Genomic DNA, 20,256 nt, shown 5'->3' on the forward strand with positions numbered 1-20,256 from the left:
GATAATTGATGTAAAGCCAAATAAATTAATTAAATCAACTGCGTGGGGTCACTGTAAATACACATCTGTGCATTTTAATAAGTTTGAGTTTTTGAATCAAGCATTTTTTTTTTGAGAAGAATGAAATAAAAATCTCGTGGGTCCAGCCAAGCGATAACAAAATGTTATGATCGTAATTTAATTATTGACTAATTGCAAGTGATTAAAAAGAGATTTGTTGTGACTTTGAATTCCTTGTTTTATATCAAAACATAAAATGTATGTTTATTGCACCGTATATGAAGTTTTATTAGAATTTTTATATATGTAACTGATAAAAAAAACTGATAATTACCATATATGTTTCAGTCTACTGCACGGAATATCATGTTTTGTAAGAATTTTCATATAATTGATCAAAAATCTCGTAACTCAATGAGTTACCCCGTATATCAGAGGTTCCCAAACTTTCTTAGATCATGGCGCCCTTGGCAATTCTCTGGAAACGGCGCGGCGCACCGGAGCTAAAAACTGAAGGCTGAGGACTTTCTTATACATGAGATACCTTTTTTTTGTATTTATCTTTACCAGAAGTATAATACTTCCAATATGGACAAAACAACACTAAAATAATTGAATGGAGGATTATTCGGGTGTTTTATGTATTTTGGACAGTGCGATACGCGTATATAATTTGGCCACTTCCATTTGATTTTGCCGTGGATGGCCAAATTATATTCGCATAACGATCTTTCTAAAATACTTTGATCACCTTGATTAAAACTATAAACTCAAAGTGATGTACGCTGCAATTTATAGACAGTTTGTGTCCTTTTCTAAGCACAACTTCCAAAGTTATCTTTGAAACCAAAAATGTGTTTAGTTTTTAATGCCAATTTTCAAACGATATTGGGATCAGGGCCTTCAAATGTCAATGAATATCAATTCAAATGATATTCAAAATTTGTAAATTTCATCGCCCTTTGAAAAAAAAAATGAACCAGACTTTATCATTCTGATGTTCGATTACTGTAGTTGCCAATGCTTTCCAAAGTTAAATCTCCAATTAAAAGTGAAAAATTAAATTTTCTTTGACATATTTGGACTCTGATTGGAATACTCCAATTTCTTCGCACATTTGTTCACACAAATATACTGTTGCAAATAAAATGTGAACTCGTGAAACTTCTGTTCTAGTAAGTGAGCATTTTGCTACATTACTCCTTAGCGATAAATGGAATTTTTACTAACAAATTACAATCAATGCCTGAACGCCAAAGATTTTTTAGAAACTTATAAATTGTGCGAGGAGATGAATGGGATAAAAAAAACGTGAAAGAGAAGCTTCAGATCTCAAAACTCAAATAAAAAATAAGATTGGACATTTAACGTATAATAAATTGGAAAGCAAGTCTTCAAAAATGAGTATTTTCTGAGCTGTAAATGTTGAATTAAATTTTCATTTTTTGCTCCTCTTGGTAACACCTCTGTTTTTTTTATTCCTTTGTAGCAAAAAACATTTTACATTACGTATACATTTTATCAAAAATTACGGTGACAAACCTAACAATCTGAGCAAAACTAGTCTTGAATGCTGTGTTTTGAGTCAATCAAATAAATATAGTCAACCTAATTGCATCCAACACTTTAATGCTTCCAGTGGACCATTTTGTCTCTTGAAAGAAGCACCACTTTAGACAACGGACCAGCACTCAACGCTCTGTTGACACAATCGGAAATCGTTCCTCATGAAAAGTTTTCCGGATGAAGTGGGAATAGAAGTAACACTCCTCAGCACAATGCTTGACGACACTGTGCGGTAGGCCTTAAATTCTAAAAACGAGTTCAAAAGTTCTCAACAATGAATGTTCCAATGACAGTCGATGAAAACGGATATAATTTGTTTAAAAGTCGTCGAAGAACGGTTTTCTTTAAACGAGCCTGACCAGTACTTATTTTCGAAAATTTGAGAGGCTTTCTAAGATAATGGGAAGATTTCAAATTTAATCATGAGTTAACTTGCGGCGCCCCTGAAGAAGTGCTACGGCGCACCAGGGCGCCGCGGCGCACAGTTTGGGAAGTACTGCCGTATATTATACACTTATACAGTATACAGGGTTGTAGGACATTTCCCAGAAAGTCAAACCCCAGAACGACATTCCCCAGAATGATGTTCCCCAGAAACCCTTTCCCCAGAATGGGACATTTCCCAGAAATCCAATCCCCAGGATGGGACATTCCCCAGAATAGGACATTCCCCAGAATGGGTTTTATACGTTTGTAAAGAGTGGAAAAAATTGGTAGTTTAGTTTTTTTTTGTCGTTAAGAAATGTACCTACTGAGTTGATTCGAATCCCCAGAAGCTTCGAATTCCGGACACAGACGTCAATTCACCCAAAATATTGTTTTGTCAAATTCATTATTATGGATCTCAAGCGAATAAAATCGAAATTGTGTTAAAAAATCTTTTGAACAGCGAGTGTTTGCTTCCTTTTTCTCAGGCAAACCATCTAAGCTGCCGTCCATAAATCACTTGGTCTTCCATTGACGGGGGGGGGACGGGGGGGTGCATACAATTTTCAAAAAGTTTGTATGGTCAAAAAATCACGAAGGGGGAAAGAGGTGGTTTTGTGGCTAAGTGGTGCATCGGCAGACCCAACCATAATCTTAGGAGGCAAATGCTGTTTAAAAAATTTCTCAATTGTGTCTTAATTAATTTCATAATTGTGCTACTGTCGTTTCCCTGAATATCATTTCCCTGAATGCCACCTCTCCGAATGACCCGTTTCCCCGAATAGTGATGCAGTTCAAAAAGGTGCAAGAATAGTCTTTAAGGACTGGGTGCTGAACTAGAATGAATGATTAGCAATTAAAAGAAGAAGATAATATAGATTTGAACGTCATCCTCGACTAAATATATCTTGCCAAAAATGCCAATGATGGTGAAACTCGAAAGAACCGCCAATCAAGTGAAGAAGGGTGCATATTAGATGACCGGTTCGTTACCACCTCAAAACACAAAAGTTATGATAATTATAAGATTTTTCGGAAATATATAATAAATTATTATAAACTTATAAACTTATAAATTATTATAAGATTATAAACTTTTCGGAAACTAGGCTATTCGGGGAAACGGGTTGTTCGGGGCACTGGCATTCTGGGAACTGGCGTTCGGGGAAACGATATTTGGGAAACCGACATTCGACGAAAAGTAGCTCAACCGTTTAACATAAGCTGTTCCTACATATGCCATACTGTGTTTTATGATCAAACTTGATCCAAGCTATTGTTTTTTTTTGTTTTCATAGTTATTCTTCCTTCTTTTAAAATTGGCTGTTCTTTCTAATTGTACTTTCAAAGAGAGATTGGTGTAGTGTAATATGTCACAAAGTAAATTAATGGAATTTGTTTTTCGGCTTTCATGGCATATTATCCCTTCTTTTGAACATATGCTGTTCTTCCTAGGTTTATTGTCTAAATAATTAGGGATGGTACACGCTAAATTTTAACTTTTTCGACGAGAAAATCGTCAAAAAATATAAAAATAGTCCAAATGGTTCGAATTACATTTCCAACCATAGGTGGTTAATTTTAAAGAATTTTTGATTTAAAGATTCTCCATTCAATAAATGAAAGACTGCAACAAACCAAAAGTCCTACCATTAAAAATAAAAAAAAATTCAATACGAAAATGTTTTACCTATGAAAATTATGGTTTTCCTCGAATTTTCCAGTTAGATGCATTTACTATTTACTATTTACCATTTTCCTGGATTCGAACACCTCAAAGATCTCTTGTTATTTTTTTTCTGGGGAATGTCCCATTTTGGGGAATGGTTTTCTGGGGAATGTCCCATTCTGGGGAATGTCCCATTCTGGGGAACGGATTTCTGGGGAATGTCCAATTCTGGGGAATGGCGTTCTGGGGAATGTCGTTCTGGGGAACGTCATTCTGGGAAATGTCGTACAATCGTATACAGTATTATAATTTTGATACTTTCTATCAAAAACTATAACTGGACTTGATATGTTTTTGATAGATTAAAAACACATTTTGTTATATTAATGTTACAATTCATAGAACTTTTTGTTATAAATTTAATTATTTTAAAACATCCTACGTCAAAATCTGTGGGCTTCGTAGCCGTGCGGATAGTGTCACCAGACATTTAGCCGCATCGTGCTAGGGAGTGTGGGTTCGATTCCCGCCTCAGGTCGGTAAACTTTTCGTGAGGACTGTTTTCCGACTGTGCCACTGGGCGTTGCATGCTAGTCCGTTGTCTAGTGTGGTGCTTCCTTCAAAGGGCATAAATGCCCACTGGAAGCATTAACGTGTCAGTGTCTTTAAAATTGTAACAACCTATGCTCGTTAAAATCTTCATATCATAATAACATAAGTTGATATAATTTTGTTATGTACCCATAGTCGGGTACTCAAGGCAAGTTACTAGAAGAAACCCTTGATGTAATTTCAAGACGAATTCCTGCCAACAGTAGTGATTGGTAATATTTTTACTGAAATTCTAGGTTTGGTGTAAATTCTGTGAGAATTGCAAAAGAAAAATTACTGGAATTTCTGGAGAAAAACTTGTTTGATTTGTCTCAGGTTGCATTTCGTCAAGAATTTCCGGAGATCCGAATACATTTATAAAGAAGCTTTATTGGCATAATGTCCACAGCCAGACAGGCAGAGCCTGCTTTTGAGCTTAGTGTTCAATGAGCACTCCCAAAGTTATTAAATGAGCGTTTTCTTTACCATAATTACTAATTTTATATTAGTATTTCGGGGGAATTAACGTATTTTCCAAAAAGAAAAAAATCCTGGACTAAACGGAAATTAAACCCAGACTCCTTCAGCAAATGTTTGTTTTAAAGCCGCGGAGTTTGCCACAAGGTTAAGGAAAACCCTCAACCAAAGAGACTTATCAGGAGCTATTTCTGAAGGAATATACTTATGGGATACTGAACATATCTGAAAGGAAAGAAAATGGTGTTGGGGGCCGGATCTTATTCTTGGCACTTTTCATTCACTTGGGCAGTTGGGTTTTTTAAGCTACAGAGCTCATTTTTGGGCACAATGTGTGTCGTAGTGAAGCGTTCCTTATTCTTCTTCTTTCTGGCGTTACGTCCCCACTGGGACAGAGCTTGCTTCTCAGCTTAATGTTCTTATGAGCAATTCCACAGTTATCAACTGAGAGCTTACTATGTCAATGACCATTTTTGCATGCGTATATCGTGTGGCAGGTACGAAGATACTCTATGCCCTGGGAAGTCGAGAAAATTTCCAACCCGAAAAGATCCTCGACCGGTGGGATACGAACCCATGACCCTCAGCTTGGTCTTGCTGAATAGCTGCGCGTTTACCGCTACGGCTATTTGGCCCCTAAGCGTTCCTTATTGCATAGTTTGAAAAAAAAAAATGGGCGGTTAAGGGGGGTTTGCCAAAGTGAATCATAGAAATGCGCAAGTGGTTCTGCACCCTACCTTGCAAGGAACAAAAGAAGAAAAATCAATAGTGTAATTCTTGACAGAGTTTGAGAGGAAATGCTTAAATACATTTCTTTGAAATGATGCAGATAACTTTTCGAAGTTGACATAATTGACGAATGCATGGAGAAATTCCTATAAACTCCTCAGTACTGTATGTTTCCTTCTGTAAACACTGGAATAATCCACACATATCTTTTGTTTTGAAGAAAAATTTGTTATGATTCTATAGATAACTTAAAAGAAACGAATTGAGAAAAAAATCTCTATGAAATAAGTGTAGAGAGTTGATTGAAATTCTTGGAGAAATTCATGAACATTTTTTTGTAAAAACCCAAGCCCAAAAAATACCTTGAGGTACTACTACTTAGGTACTAGGAACTTAGGGGTACTCACAGCAACGATCACAGGAATAGGGGAAGGGGTGGTAATATGATCACCTTAAGGATATTATATTCTTTCTAATAGAAAAACGAGGAATTTCTATTGTTCTATCGCGCAACATCAAAGGTAGGGATGTTATCTAAAGCAGCTACAGGAATTCAGACCAAAATAGCTCTATGTGGGTAAAATGAACAGCTGTTGATGGTAAAATGAACATCATGTAAAAAACGTGAGCAAAACAAATATTTTAGAAAATTTTCATTGCATATCCAAAAATATTACGGATTTTAACCCATTTAAAAAGAAATGCAAAAATATCAGAATTGGCATCATATCATAACGATATTCACCTCACTGAAAATACTCAAGACCTCTGAGTGAAAAGTTACGTCAGTTCTAATTGTCAAACGTGATTTTTTAAATTCATAATTTTCGTTGATATTTTTACTTCAGTTGAACTCCGTATCAACCCGAACACACCGATTTATGCTCTAAATCGTCCGTGCGTGATAAAAATTCATCGAAATTTTATATTTCTCAGTTGAAGGCACGGTGTTCATTTTACCACCCCTGTTTATTCTACCACCACTTCCCCTAAACCCTAGAGTGATTACAAAGCGTAACAAAAAATACACTCAAAGTTCAAATAATGAGCCTCCTGTAGAAAATTTTAGTTGCTGATGTCATCCTCAGAAATATTCCAGCATGCCACAACTTTTTGCTACAGGTGGCCAAAGTGTATACATGAAATTGAAAGCCTGATGAATCAAACTTTTACGATAAGACTTGAATTAAATCGACCTTTTTAACATGCTTGCAGTCTCCATACAAAATTCTCCGTTTCTCATATATAGAAAAATACAAAACTTTTCCAAACAATAACAAAATTAATTTTGAGAATCGAAAACATAAAGGAATTTGTTGAAGTATTGTTTAACACATGAAGTTTGAATTTTGTAGCAAATAAACCCTTAAATATTACATTTTAAGTTATCTAAAATCGTTTTAATACATTTTGAACAATAGTTTACTTGTTTTCGCAAATCCATGATTTTTGGTTTTGATTTTTATAATTTTTATTTTTGAACACCCTTATCATATTGCATTTTTTCTTGAAGCCTGTTCTTCTTACTGATTTATGGCAATAATAAAAATTTAAATTTTAAATTTAAAACTATTGAATTTGATTTTTTTTATTTTCCGTGTGATTAACGGAAAACAGGTTTGAAATTATTTTACTGCAACCAAGCTTTTCTTCTGTGATAGGTTGATCGAAAAAAAATACAAAAGGTTTGGTTTTTTGTATTACATGTTAAACGAACCCCTGGCATTTGTTGCTTATATTAGAATATAACTTTGCAAACAATTTTGAAAACCAAAAAAAGTATCAAATGTCATAAAAAATTTCTTATAGACGTGTTTTAAGTCAACGTTAAACCTTAAAATGAAATCATTCTGATTACCGAGCTACGAAAAAATACACAAAATTCCAAAGTGTACCCCGTCTAAAGGCGAGGTTGGGTATTAGTGGGTTAAGCAAATAAATTCCCATTCAATCTGGAAAACTTGCATGGAACTTTACTAAAATCGTCAAATTTTGCGTTTTCATTAACCAATATTCTAAAAATTAGACGTAATGATATTTTTGAAAACGGCGATGAATTTAGCAACTCTAAATTAAGAAAAGGGTGGTATTTTGATTCCTGAAACAAAAACGTGTTCCGCAGTGTTATTGAAGAACCGCTTGAGGAATATGAGGAAAAATATCAAGTGATAAGTTAAAGTACTCCTAGGAAAACTTCTCTTGTATAAGTGGAAAAATTCTTTGTCAGATGCCGTGACAAATTCTTTGAGAATTTTCTGGATGAAATTGTTTTGAAATAACTTGGAAAATCTTTGACAGAAAGCTTTTGAGTTCCGTATATTTTTTTATTCGAATTCCTTTGCAGATGTTGACCGATTTCTGTTTGAACAGTTCTGAAGAAAACCTTGGAACTTCTAACAAATTTCAATCTTCACTGCAAACCAGTTAATACAGATTGTATCCGTCTGGCTACACCCCTGACCATTTCTATCACTGAAATGCAACAGCTTCGTCTGTATCGCAATTAAAGTTCTGAATAAAATACTTGCAAGGTAATCTTGCTGATGTGCATTTAGTCACGGACACTCAATCGATGAAATACTTCTCATCTCTTTGATTATGCAAATTTATTCATCTAATTAATTTATCGATTCATGACTCTCAATCGTCTTTCGCTAACGCAACTTCAGTGGGGTGGTGCAGTAATCCAGCACAATTAGTGCAAGGCAGGGCGGTGGGGTGACGTGATAGGAACCTGATGGAAATGAAGATGTTTGTTTGTTTGATAACTTGAATGCTTCGCTGGCTACTCAATGCTGGCATTGCAAGTTGGATGAATTGTGTCAACCCAAGTGGACTTGGTTGGTTTGCGCAAATTTGAATTGAAACGAGCCGTACTTGCGTATTGGTAGGGTACAGCAGATTTGATTTATGAATTCCATCTGTCTGCTTTGAGATCGTTCCCGATAGGCACATGACGATGGGATGGAGAACGGCCACAGTATATTACTATGTAATCAAAACATATCTTCGCCGCTTTAAATAAACTGTCATCGGACTTTTATTTACGACTGGTTTACATCGTTGCTCTTTAATATTTATCTCTTCCCAACAACGATGGACATAAACATTCGTAGTCGTGGAAAGAAAGCTGAACGTTTGCAGTTTCAGTTTGCATATCATATTATCCTGTTATTCTAGTCTAGATATTGAAATACAAATTGAAGTATAATAGGTACTATGCCCTAATCACCTCAATTCGAGGGAGTCTATAAACTTCGTTTCAAACGGAGTAATCGTTAACTAAATTAGTCTAAGTGCAGACAGCAGGCTCGTCGTAAGCAATCGGGAAATTGCAAAAATGAATTGCTCGCAGCTATGAAACGACACCAACTAGATCGGGATCGGTCCCATGCCATGGTGGGTAAAACAAAAACGTCTGTATGGATTCGTTTGGCTAGAGCGAAAAAAAATGCAGGATTACGAACCGGCGAAAGTGCACTCCATTTTATAAACTTTTATGAGTAAACTTTGTTATGAAAATATACAGTGCCAGAGCAGCGAAAAGAAACCCAAAAGAAGGAAAACCTTGGTCGGTTCGACGACGGTCCGGCAGGATACTATTCGGAGAAGCCCGGAAAAAACGCTATCGTAATAGAAAGAAGATGAAACCCGATTGCACTGCTGCAGCTACTGCTGGACAGACGCCGAACCGAAGCTGGAACAAAAACTAGGTTCTTTAAATAACTTTATGATATGACGATAAAAGCTGTCTGGGGCTATTCGTCGCCTTCGGCTTGGGATTCCGCCCTGGAGTTAACATAGCGAGCGGATTGGACGTTGCACATTGGTTCGAAGGCGGCCAAAATATCAATAATCAAAGTTGTGTTCTCTGAATGGTAACATTTTTCCAGATTTCTTAACACTTTTATGGTTTAAATCAAAAATATTAAGCAGATTCACTGGGTTTCGAATTTTATACAACTCTTTGAGTGGACCGTCGATATGATTTTTTAACAAATTCGATATTTGCATTCACTATTTAGATGTTTATGATTTTCAAAAGAGCTCCAACTGTTTGGGTATCTTGGGAGAAGTTGTTCGTAGAGACGATTGAAACAGAAATACAACAATGTATCCAATTTTTACAATTTGAATGAGAGTTTGACATATTTTCTAGATCGTCCCACTGTTCGTTGTCGTCGTCGCGTTGCATTGGCGTTGAAGCATTTTAGTACGTAACTGGCAGACATTCCTCCACGATTTTTTTGCTGCTGTTTTACTCTTATTGGTAGCCAAACTACCGGCTGATTTGCAGGGTTCGGCCTGGGGTGCACAGAATAGCATTGCAAGTTGGCGGACTCTACGACTACAATACTTAATTGGGTTTGATGTGCCCAGCTGACTGTGGAAAATCTTCCAATTGGAATCTGACTCTTGACGCTCCGTGAAGGCACTGACGAAGAGGCTTAACATTTTACTTACTTGACATGGACCATCAAACCACCTTACTAATGGTTGCTTTAAAAACTTGAAATGTTTAAATAGAAGGAACATCTTGAAAGTAGAAAGTAACTTCTTCTTCTTCTTCTTATTTCTGGCGTTACGTCCCCACTGGGACGAAGCCTGCTTCTCAGCTTAGTGTTTTTATGGAGCACTTCCACAGTTATTAACTGAGAGCTTACTATGCCAATGGCCATTTTTGCATGCGTATTTCGTGTGGCAGGTACGAAAATACTCTATGCCCTGGGAAGTCGAGAAAATTTCCTTTACGAAAAGATCCTCGACCAGTGGGATTAGAATTCACGACCCTCAGCTTGGTCTTGCTGAATAGCTGCGCGTTTACCGCTACGGCTATCTGGGCCCCAGAAAGTAACTATATTCTTCAAAATGATCTAAGACGTAGGGGTACCGGGGGCAGTATGAACACCCGGGGCAGAATGGACACCCCCTGTATCTTTGCATATGCGAATAATTTAACACTTTAGATGCAAACAATATTTCAGTTGACTGTCAGAGGAATGAATTATCCAATAAAATTTAAGAAAAATTGTTTAAACCATTGATTTTGAACAGAAAAATGGCATTTTTAGATTTGATAAAGCTTAAGCGTTTCTACCCCATTCAACGCCATTTGGCATAATTACCATTTGACATAAATGGCGACTCTAGGTCACACTTGTGGTAGGGAATACTTAGTCATATCGGTAATGAAGAAGTTATATGAGAAGTATAAAATTTTGCTTCATAGAATGAGCTCACTTTAATCAATCTTATAATGCTCTCTGAACGTCTGTCATCAATTATTTGTGATAATGCTGTAGCTTGACTTTGGCCGTGGCTCAGGCGCCGCGATTTTTTTTTTTCGTAGATGTAAAGATAGTTATATGAAACCGTCTAGCCTAGCCTCAAAATTAGATATTTTTTTTTTGTTATTTATGAGGGCGTAGAAATTAAATAGGGGGAGATCCCCCAGTGCCGGACAGCACCCAATACCGGACAAAGTCGAAACATTGAGAAATCATGGTCCAATCAAGATGGTGTATTAGCAGAAAAGAAAGCTATTATGTAGACTAATGTTTGCGTAGAATAACACATCCTTGAAATATGCTTGCCTTTTTTAAAAAGTAGAAAAGTTTGACAATCTTTAAAAAATTGACGTATTCTCTTAATTTTGAGCCTATTTAGTAATTATTTCGAATATGAAAAAATACTTTAGATCACGCAAGCATGATCGAACATAATCCTAATTTGATAGTATGAATGTATTTTGTGCCATAATTGAACTAAATATGGATAAATTACAATTTTCGTTAAGCACCCACTGTCCCTCAGATTCGGACAGCTTGATTTGTTATATGATATCTTTGTAATTATTGCGTCAGTGTCTCAAAATACTTTCATTTTTCATGGGTTCCGTCGATCATTGTATCAAACATGCAATAAAATTAAAAAAGAATGAACATTCAGAACAACATCGTAAAATGTGCTATTTTTCATCATATATGGAAGAGGTTTTTGATAGGCATCTTGCAAACTAAGAAAAACTCAAATTATTCTTGTAAATGTTGCAAATGCATTGAATTGGTAATTATAAACTATTCCTATAGTGTGCACATTCAATGATGTTCGAATTTGCAGAATTAGAGGCATTTCCAGATCGTGTCCGGTATTAGGTGCCACCTTTCAAGATCGATCAATTCGGTACTAAAATACATCATCAAAATGCATTGTCAAAATTCATATTTATATTTTCAAATTTATTTTTGTACACAATAATAATGATAATATACATCATAAATGGGTAACACGAGCCAATAAAATCAATAGTTTTCGAATTATGAATTTAGTGGCTTAAGTGTCCGGTACTGGGGGATCTCCCCCTACTCTGCCGATAACACCCCTCGGTGCAGCGCCGCTGAGAGCACTAACGTACAGTAGATCGTATCTGAACGTTCCTTCATGCCTGTCACTGCGACAGATAGGTAGATAAAACTGAAAACAATCCAACACCTGCAAGTCATTATTACCTCAACCTTATACAGCTAGTGTTTCGCTAGTGCTAATCTGCCTTATTCTACTTAATTTCTATTGTTTTGCTAATCTTAAATTACTTGAACTATAAGGTACAGAGGGGAAAGTGTATCAGTGGGGTAAGTGGATCATTTGTCAATATAAAGCATATATACTTGAATATGTTGAATGTTTTCGCACCATTTCTTCGTTTTATTTTATATTCTTATGCCCACACTGATACTATTGCAAAACTGGTACTACACGTACACTAACACAAGCAAACTTGTTAGCTGCAAAAAGTAATTAATTTGAAAATGGTTTTCCATCAATCAAAAATCCATTGCATCTCTGTCTGGCATCGAATTCTACTATTTTTTTTTTCGACACATGGTGAGCATTTCAGTTCTAAACGAATGAATCACAATGAAAAATATGTGATTTTTATAAATAAATACAAATATATTGGTCATGGTACACTTACCCCTACTTTTCAATGGGGTGGGGTAAGTGGATCAAGAATAATTATCATTTATTGACAGACTGCTTACGAGAATTTTAATAAGCTTAAATATCCGCAAATGTTGTTTTCCTTTATTTTGTTCCATTCTCAGCTTGAATTTGTCAAACTGACCATAGAAAATTTGAATTAATCCACCTGAAAGTTTTTTTAACCTTTCTGGTATAAAAAATATAAAAAGAATAATAATTTCAAAATTCACACGAAACTTTTCGTGGTTTATCTAAGCTGAGTTGTAAAAGAACAAAATATACTAATTTTCCAATTGAAAGCATAGTATAGAACCTCATATGACCATATAAATTGCTCTAGATGATACACATATATTCCTAAATAAAATAGAAAAAAAATTCAGTTTGTTATTCAAAAGTAAATGTAACTAATATTTTGAAACCAAGAGTGTTTTTTGAAAATATCATTAGGAATAATCCTACAATACTTCTGTTTAACTTATGCGTATAAATGGATGAATTTTCTCCAAATTTTTCTAGTAACAATGTTATTTTTTGTTCAAATTAGTATGAACTAACATATACATACTTTTTGTTATATTTTGATTAAATAAAGATACTTTTTAATATTAAAGTATTCAAATGTAACATTACTAGCACTTATAACAAGAACGAAGTTAATATCATTCTAATTAAACATAATCACACTACATTTGTTTCGAGAACAGATTTTTTTTAATGGTGATCCACTTACCTCACCATGGTGCACATCACAGATCATTTCGAAACAGAATCTATACACTCGCGTTGTACCGTTTTGACTCATAATCCAAACACTTAAGGCCAACAGTGACTTAAAACGCATCTAATAGGCATAAACTAGCAGATATTTTTGAAAATTTCTATTTTTCCCAAAGTCTACCTGTTAGCTGTTGGGTAGGCTGATAAAAATGTTCATTTAAATTTGTTTAGTATAGTTTTAACATAAAACTATGGAACAACAGTTTGATTCAAATGCCGAACCCTGAGTTCATTCTGTCTCATGTTTCGAACACCTTGATTCAAATTCCGAACAGCACGAATAAATCGTATTCAAATGCATAATTTCGCCAGATAAATTTGAGCTACTTATACTGACCACGTACTAGAGAATCATCACTACTCCCGAGATATAAAATAGACTTGAATACGCTAAAACTGAATTGCAATTGAGTGCCATTTCCTGGTAATTTGATGACATATTTCTATTTCAGTGAAACATTTCAACCAAATCGCCATACAAAAGCCGAGTGTTCGGAATATGAGTCTGTTAGAAATTTGAGACAAAACGGTATGCCAATTTTAACCTTAAAAAATATGCACCTATGTTGCCTCCACTTCTGTATGTATACGGCTTTTTGACGACATCTTATACGGGATCTTTGCACATGTAAGCAAACAAGGTGATTCCGTTATGCGTTCATTCTGGTTGTCTAGGTGCAAACGTGAACACTCAATGACACTTTCTACTGACAATTGACATATAGACAGTGAATCCGGTGGTAGGTCATTTGGCATAAAGTCGTTTGTCATAAAGCCGTTTGGCATAAAGTCGTTTGGCATAATGGTCATTTGGCATAAATTCGTTTGGCATAATGGTCGTTTGGCATAATGGTCGTTTGGCATAATAGTCGTTTGGCATAATGAGTCTGAACCCAAGAATTTCTTAAGATGACATTCGTTTTTACGTTTCTATTGAATCTTTCTGATTATAACAGGCATGTTGTGGAGTAAATTGATACAAATTGTCACTTTATTCGACAATCATATGCTCTTGAATAAACTAAAGCATATAAGGAAAGTTATTGCCAATAGTATTTTATTATTTATCTAGAAATTACCCTTCTTTCAAATATTTATTCTTCATTTGAGTTCCGCTATTGGAATACATATATGCACTGAAGATTTTGATATATTTAGTACCATTCTTTCAAACATTTTATGTTTATTTTCAAATATAAGTATAATTAAAGGTACAAAACTGTAGATTTTAGATTTAAATAAATTTCACCTTCTTTTAAATTTACATAGGCTGTTCTATGGAGCTTTATTTTTAGATGTTGTTTTGTTTCCAACAATTTATTCAACCTATTGTAATGGTTGGCAAAAAAGAGATGAATTTTATCAAAAAAGTACCATCTCTTTTAAACAAACGAAGCCAATCGCAAGACCCCAAAAACCATCAATGTCACAAACAATTTCTGTGCTTCAAATTCTGTAACCAGGAAGCTAAGCAATACACATCCCCGTAATGTATCTACATAAATTTCGCATTACGATCCAAGCCATTTCGATATTTATCGTCATTGCCACTGAGGACAAACGAGTAAAAAACGCGCTTCACAGCAAAACGCACTATGGCCGCCATTGACGTTGTTGGCTGCTGTTGTCGGTATCAGTCACCAACCTCGAACATAAACGACAGGAAATAGTACTAGAGTAACACATTCAAAATGGGCTTATCCTTTTTATTTCCTCTTTCCCATTGCATGGCTGGCGTCCTTTCTCGAAGTGAACCCGACGAAGCGAGGGCATCGCTGCGTGGATATTTCTTCCGGTACCGGTCGGCCGACCGATTGGTCTTTGCACCGCACACACAGGAAGTATACGGAAGCGAGGACACCCGTTCCTAGTAGAAGATATCAACGTTGTCGGGTGGTCGGGTGTGTCGCGGCAGGCGAAATATATGTGATCCTACGTTGTCGTGGTTCAATATCCCATCCATAAGCCTCATAGATTGAAAGCCATAATTCTGCCTCAAGAGAAACGAGTACTCGTTGTCGTGGCCGTAGACGTCGTTGCGTCCCCGGTGATGATATGGAGAAAACAGATAGTATCGAGTTGGAAATGGTTCGGCGTGATGGCTAGTAAATCTGGGCGACAAATTTTGCTCTAAACGCAGTAAGATAACGCTGCAAAGGGTACTGTGCAATTATTGTCACATTATTGATATTTCCCTCATGAGCGTTAGGTTTTTAGTGCATGATCCTTTGATAATCTATCCAATATATTTTATCCATGCATCTTGTATTCGATAGACCAGAGAATATTGAATTAACATGTTTTGTTCATTCGAATTTTTACTAGTTGAATTGTTGCTTCAGTAACTTTATTCACTTCTTTCACTTTATTCACTTCTTTTCTTTCTTTTATTTATGTCACTTGTTCCACTTCTTTCACTTCTTTCGCTTTTTTTATTTCTCTCACTTCTTTCAAAATGAAACAAATTTTATTCCAAGAAGTGTTTGAAGATTCCCAATTCGAACCCATTTACTTACGAACAATCCCCATTTCCTCACCACGAAGAGGTCATGCCTATATGCAGGAAAGCCATCCGATAGTTACGCCGAGTACCATCCTGACAAAGCCCCCAAGTAGCAATGCTATCGCCTGGCATTGCGAAAGGGTTTGATCGAATGTAATGGATGGATTGGGATAACTGTTGCCGGGGGTGAATTTGGCCGAGGAGTTCTGCCAATGGCAATTCCGATCAAGATGCCACCCACTACCGGTTCCAGTCGGTATGGATTTCGATAGCCTGGTAGAAAATGGGAAAAGCTCTCTCTGCTCTGCTGATAACCTTCAACCCACATTGCACGCACACATAGCGACATGTACGAATTGCGCTACGACAGAGAGGACCTCGCAGAGAACATCAATTCTAACGATCATCCGAGACTTCAGCCTTGCACAGCGTATAAGTTCCCATTCGTCGTACACTTATTGTCTGGGTGCACTTATTCATTTGGTTTCCATCAGCCCAGTACTCGCAGTAGGACATACATACAAGGGTGTCCCAGAATTTCTGGATTTTCTCAGGAGTTCTTCGAAGGATTCATTCAGGAGTTCCTCCAGAACTCATTCAGTTATTTTGCCAGAGATTCATAAAAAATCCTTCAGAAAATGAATCCGAGGTTACCTCCCTGACTTCTAAAGTTCTTTTAGGGATTTATCCTGAATCTGTACTCGTTGTTCCATCAAGGACTTTTTTGAATTCCATTCCGAAGCTTCTTCAGGAATTCCTCGAGGGATTCTACTTTGACTTTCTACAAAACTATCTCAAGGTTTACTCGAGAATTACTTCAGTAGCTCTTCCAAAAAAAACTCTCCAGAAATATTTCTAGGATCCCACTAGAAATTCATATTTAGTCTAAGATTTCTCTAAAGGTCATTCATGAGCTACGTCAAACTCTAAAGAGAGAGAGAGAGCGGATTTAGAGAAATTTATATACATTATACTGAAGGGGCTCATGCAGTATGAATAAATGGAAAATTTCAAGATTAATTATCTAGAGGAATCTTAAAAATAATTTATTGGAAAATTCTTGAAAAAACACTGAAAAATTTGTTCCACTTAGAAACAATAAGGATTCCTTAGTGCATTTTGAAAACCCACATAAGTTTTTTTTTAAAAGGCGAACATTTATGAATCTAGGGGAAGAGCACCAATTTTCGACCCCTTTTTTCCGGCCTACTTTGTATGAAAATCCGAAAATTCGAAGATTTCTCGAAGGTCGAAATTTATATTCCCCCATGTATGGAACATATCTTGGAACAATCACTGACTAAATCCCAGTCGCGATTTAGGAATGAATCAGTAAAGATGTTCCTGAAACATTTCCTGAAAAAATGCATGGAGGAATGCCTGAACACATCATTGCAGGGTGTCTACTCGTTTACCGAAATGAAACTTCCTGATATTTCCAGGTTTTATAAATTAGTTCCAGGTTCAAGAAATACTCTAATTTTTTATGACCAAAACAAACTAATTGTAAAAAAATAATTCGAAGTTGTTTAAATTCCAGACAACTTATCCGGAATCGGTTTTTCCGAAATTGAATATTTTCCAATAATTTTAGAAATTGTTCATGAAGCATGGCTGGGAGGGACTGAGTGTTTTGAAAATAGAAAATTCAGAAACCTCTTGCTTGAAAAAAAGAGACCTTACAGTAATCAAAAAACAAATTGAAACCTAACAGGAACCAGGAGAAAAGAGTTTGATTTTTTATGGAATCAGACCTGACATTTATCTGAGAATATTTTTTGTTTGAACTTCCTCAAGATATTACGACAAATAATAGCGTTTGTATTACTGCTTTTTCAATGATTTTCTCAAGGAATTTCATCAGAAATTATCTCAGGTATTTGCCCAAAGATCCAGGTATAACTCTGAAGATTTCTTCAAATTAGATAAATGGATAGATATTTTAATATGAGAGATCTGATTTTTTCTCCAGGATTTCATTTAGTAATTATTTTCCATAAAATCACTTCAAGAATTTTCCTAAGGTATTTCGCTAAGAATTTTATTTTGGATATCTCAAATAACAACCTGAATTTTTCAAAAAAAAAAATCACAGGAATTACCTCGAAGATTCCATCAGGAATTACTTCATATATAATTTCAGATATTTTTCAAGAAAATCTCTAGTCCTCAAGGTTTTTTTTTTCGGTGATTTTCCATCGGTTTCCTAGAACATCGTCCAAGGCTCCCGTTTTAAACGTGTTGCAATATTCAACCTGAAATGCTTTCAGGGATTTCTCAGGATTTCCTACATAATTGTCCTTCAGAATTTCTTTGAGATTTTGACTACGAATTTCTCTAAGGATATCTTGAGAAATTACTCCAGAGATAGCTTCTAAGATAACTTTGGAAACTACAGTAACAAGAAATCCAGGAAATTCTAGTATCAGTAACTCCTCCTGTAAAATTAAGAGATTTCTCAATGAAGTTTTCACAGATTTCGCCCAGCATTCTTCCATAAGTTTTTCGTGACGAATTTCCAAATCAAATATTAGAGTAACCTCTAAAAAAAAACTTGTGTTAGTTCTTAAGTCATTCTTGATAAATAAGGATTTTTAGAGAAACTCTTGACAAAACTTAAGAGTAATTGCTGAAATTATTGAAAAAAAAAACAGATCAATATTGAATCTCTGTGAAGCAACTCTTTGAAAAACGAAATCGCTAAGAAATTGGTAGGAATGATCGAAGGATTTCTTGGAAAAATAGTTGTAGTAGTAACTAATGTGGAATCTTAGATGAACTTTTGAGAATTCTATGGTATTTTTTTATTTGATTCATTGAGGAATGTTTGGGACAACTGTAATCCTTGGTTGAAATGCAGAGGAAATTCCAAAAGTAAATAATACAGTAACTGAACCACGAAACACAGGTCGAATATGAAATGTTCCTAATAGATTTACTGATTAATTACTCGAGGATTTTTCGTAACAATTCTTTGGAGTGAATGTGGACATAATGGCATAGAAATTCTTTTAAAAAAACCTGAAAGCTTATGAATCAACCTTTGCGGGCTTCTTGGAAGATATTCTGTGGGAATCTTTGGAAGATCTGATAGAGTTACAGCTGGAAAATTCGGTTGAAGAATTATTGAAAAAATATCTCAAGGAAGTCCTAGAATAGTCTTTGGAAAACAAATTGAAGTAATCTCTAAGGAAATGACTGGAGGTAGTAACGTTGAATTGCTCGAGGATGTCCTGAATCAAATTCTGGTGACATTCCCTTAAGCATCCTTTGAAAAATTGCTGGTAGAATTGGTAGAGGAATCTCTTGGAGAATTCCTGGAGAGAATCCTGCATAAGTCCCTGAAAGTATTCCAGATGAAATATCTGGAGAAAACACAAAGAAAATTCTTAGAACATTTTCTCTAGAAATATGTGAAGAATTTCTGAAAGAATTAGTTGAATAGTCTCGTAACAGGCTCTGAAAGTTTCTCGAGGCCTTATAGAATATTGCATCAGAATTCACTACAAGCAAGATAGGGAAAAAGATCCTTTAGATACCATATTGGTTAAAATAGGGACCTTTCATCATAAATAGAGACTTATTAGAGATTTCAATAAAAATAGAGACCAAGTCTCTGAAAAAAAAACCCTGCCCCAGCCATAGATATGTGAATCCAATACTGTTCAAATATACCTGAAGATATTTGATGTTTAGATAAGGCGATAAAGTTCCATATCTGAAAAGATCCTCACTGAATAACTTAAGTAACGTTATGATAGTGGCGTAGTCGATTTTTTTTTATTGAAGAGAGTATTCTGGAAAGTAATGGTAATCTCTGGATTTTGACGCAAAAATCCTTTGAAGTGAACATATTCTACCATGAATTACTGCCTCAAAATATTTTCCCTGATTGTAATTCAAATTCCCTGAGAATTCCAGGTTTTTTCCAGGTTGAATAAAATTCCCTGATAATTCCAGGTTTTCCAGGTTTTTCCAGGTAGTAGACACCCTGCATTGGAACAATTTCTGGTGGTATCAATTTCTGAACAAATCACTGGAGGAATTACTAACATCTCTCTTGAAAACTAGCGCATATTTCCCCAATGCTTAAACTTCAAGAGGAACCGTAGAGGTTGTTTTTCCGGGAAATTCATGAACAAAATCTTGCAGGAATTTGTCCATGGATTCCACCACGAATTTCTACGGGAATACTTCTGAAGATTCCTCAACGAAGTCCTCCTACAAAAATCTCTCCAGGAGCTCTTCCAGGAATTCTATTGAAGTTCCTCCGATGTGTCTTATAAGATTTCCTCCGGGGATTTATATCAGTGATTCGTGGATTTGTTTCAGGAATTACTCCAGAGATTTGCTGCAGGTATTCCTCAGGGGATCTCCTCCAAGAAATCTTACGGGTGTTTCCATCAGAAAGTTCTCCGTAGATTTCATCCAGAAATTCCTTCGGGGATTTCCTCCAGAAAATACTTTTAGGCTTTGCACCAGGAATTCTCCCGTGGATTTCCTGCAGAAATTCCTTATTGGATTAACTCCA

Source organism: Aedes aegypti, chromosome 2 (genome assembly GCF_002204515.2).
Source record: "Aedes aegypti strain LVP_AGWG chromosome 2, AaegL5.0 Primary Assembly, whole genome shotgun sequence".
In the NCBI taxonomy this organism is placed as follows: Eukaryota; Metazoa; Arthropoda; class Insecta; order Diptera; family Culicidae; genus Aedes; species Aedes aegypti.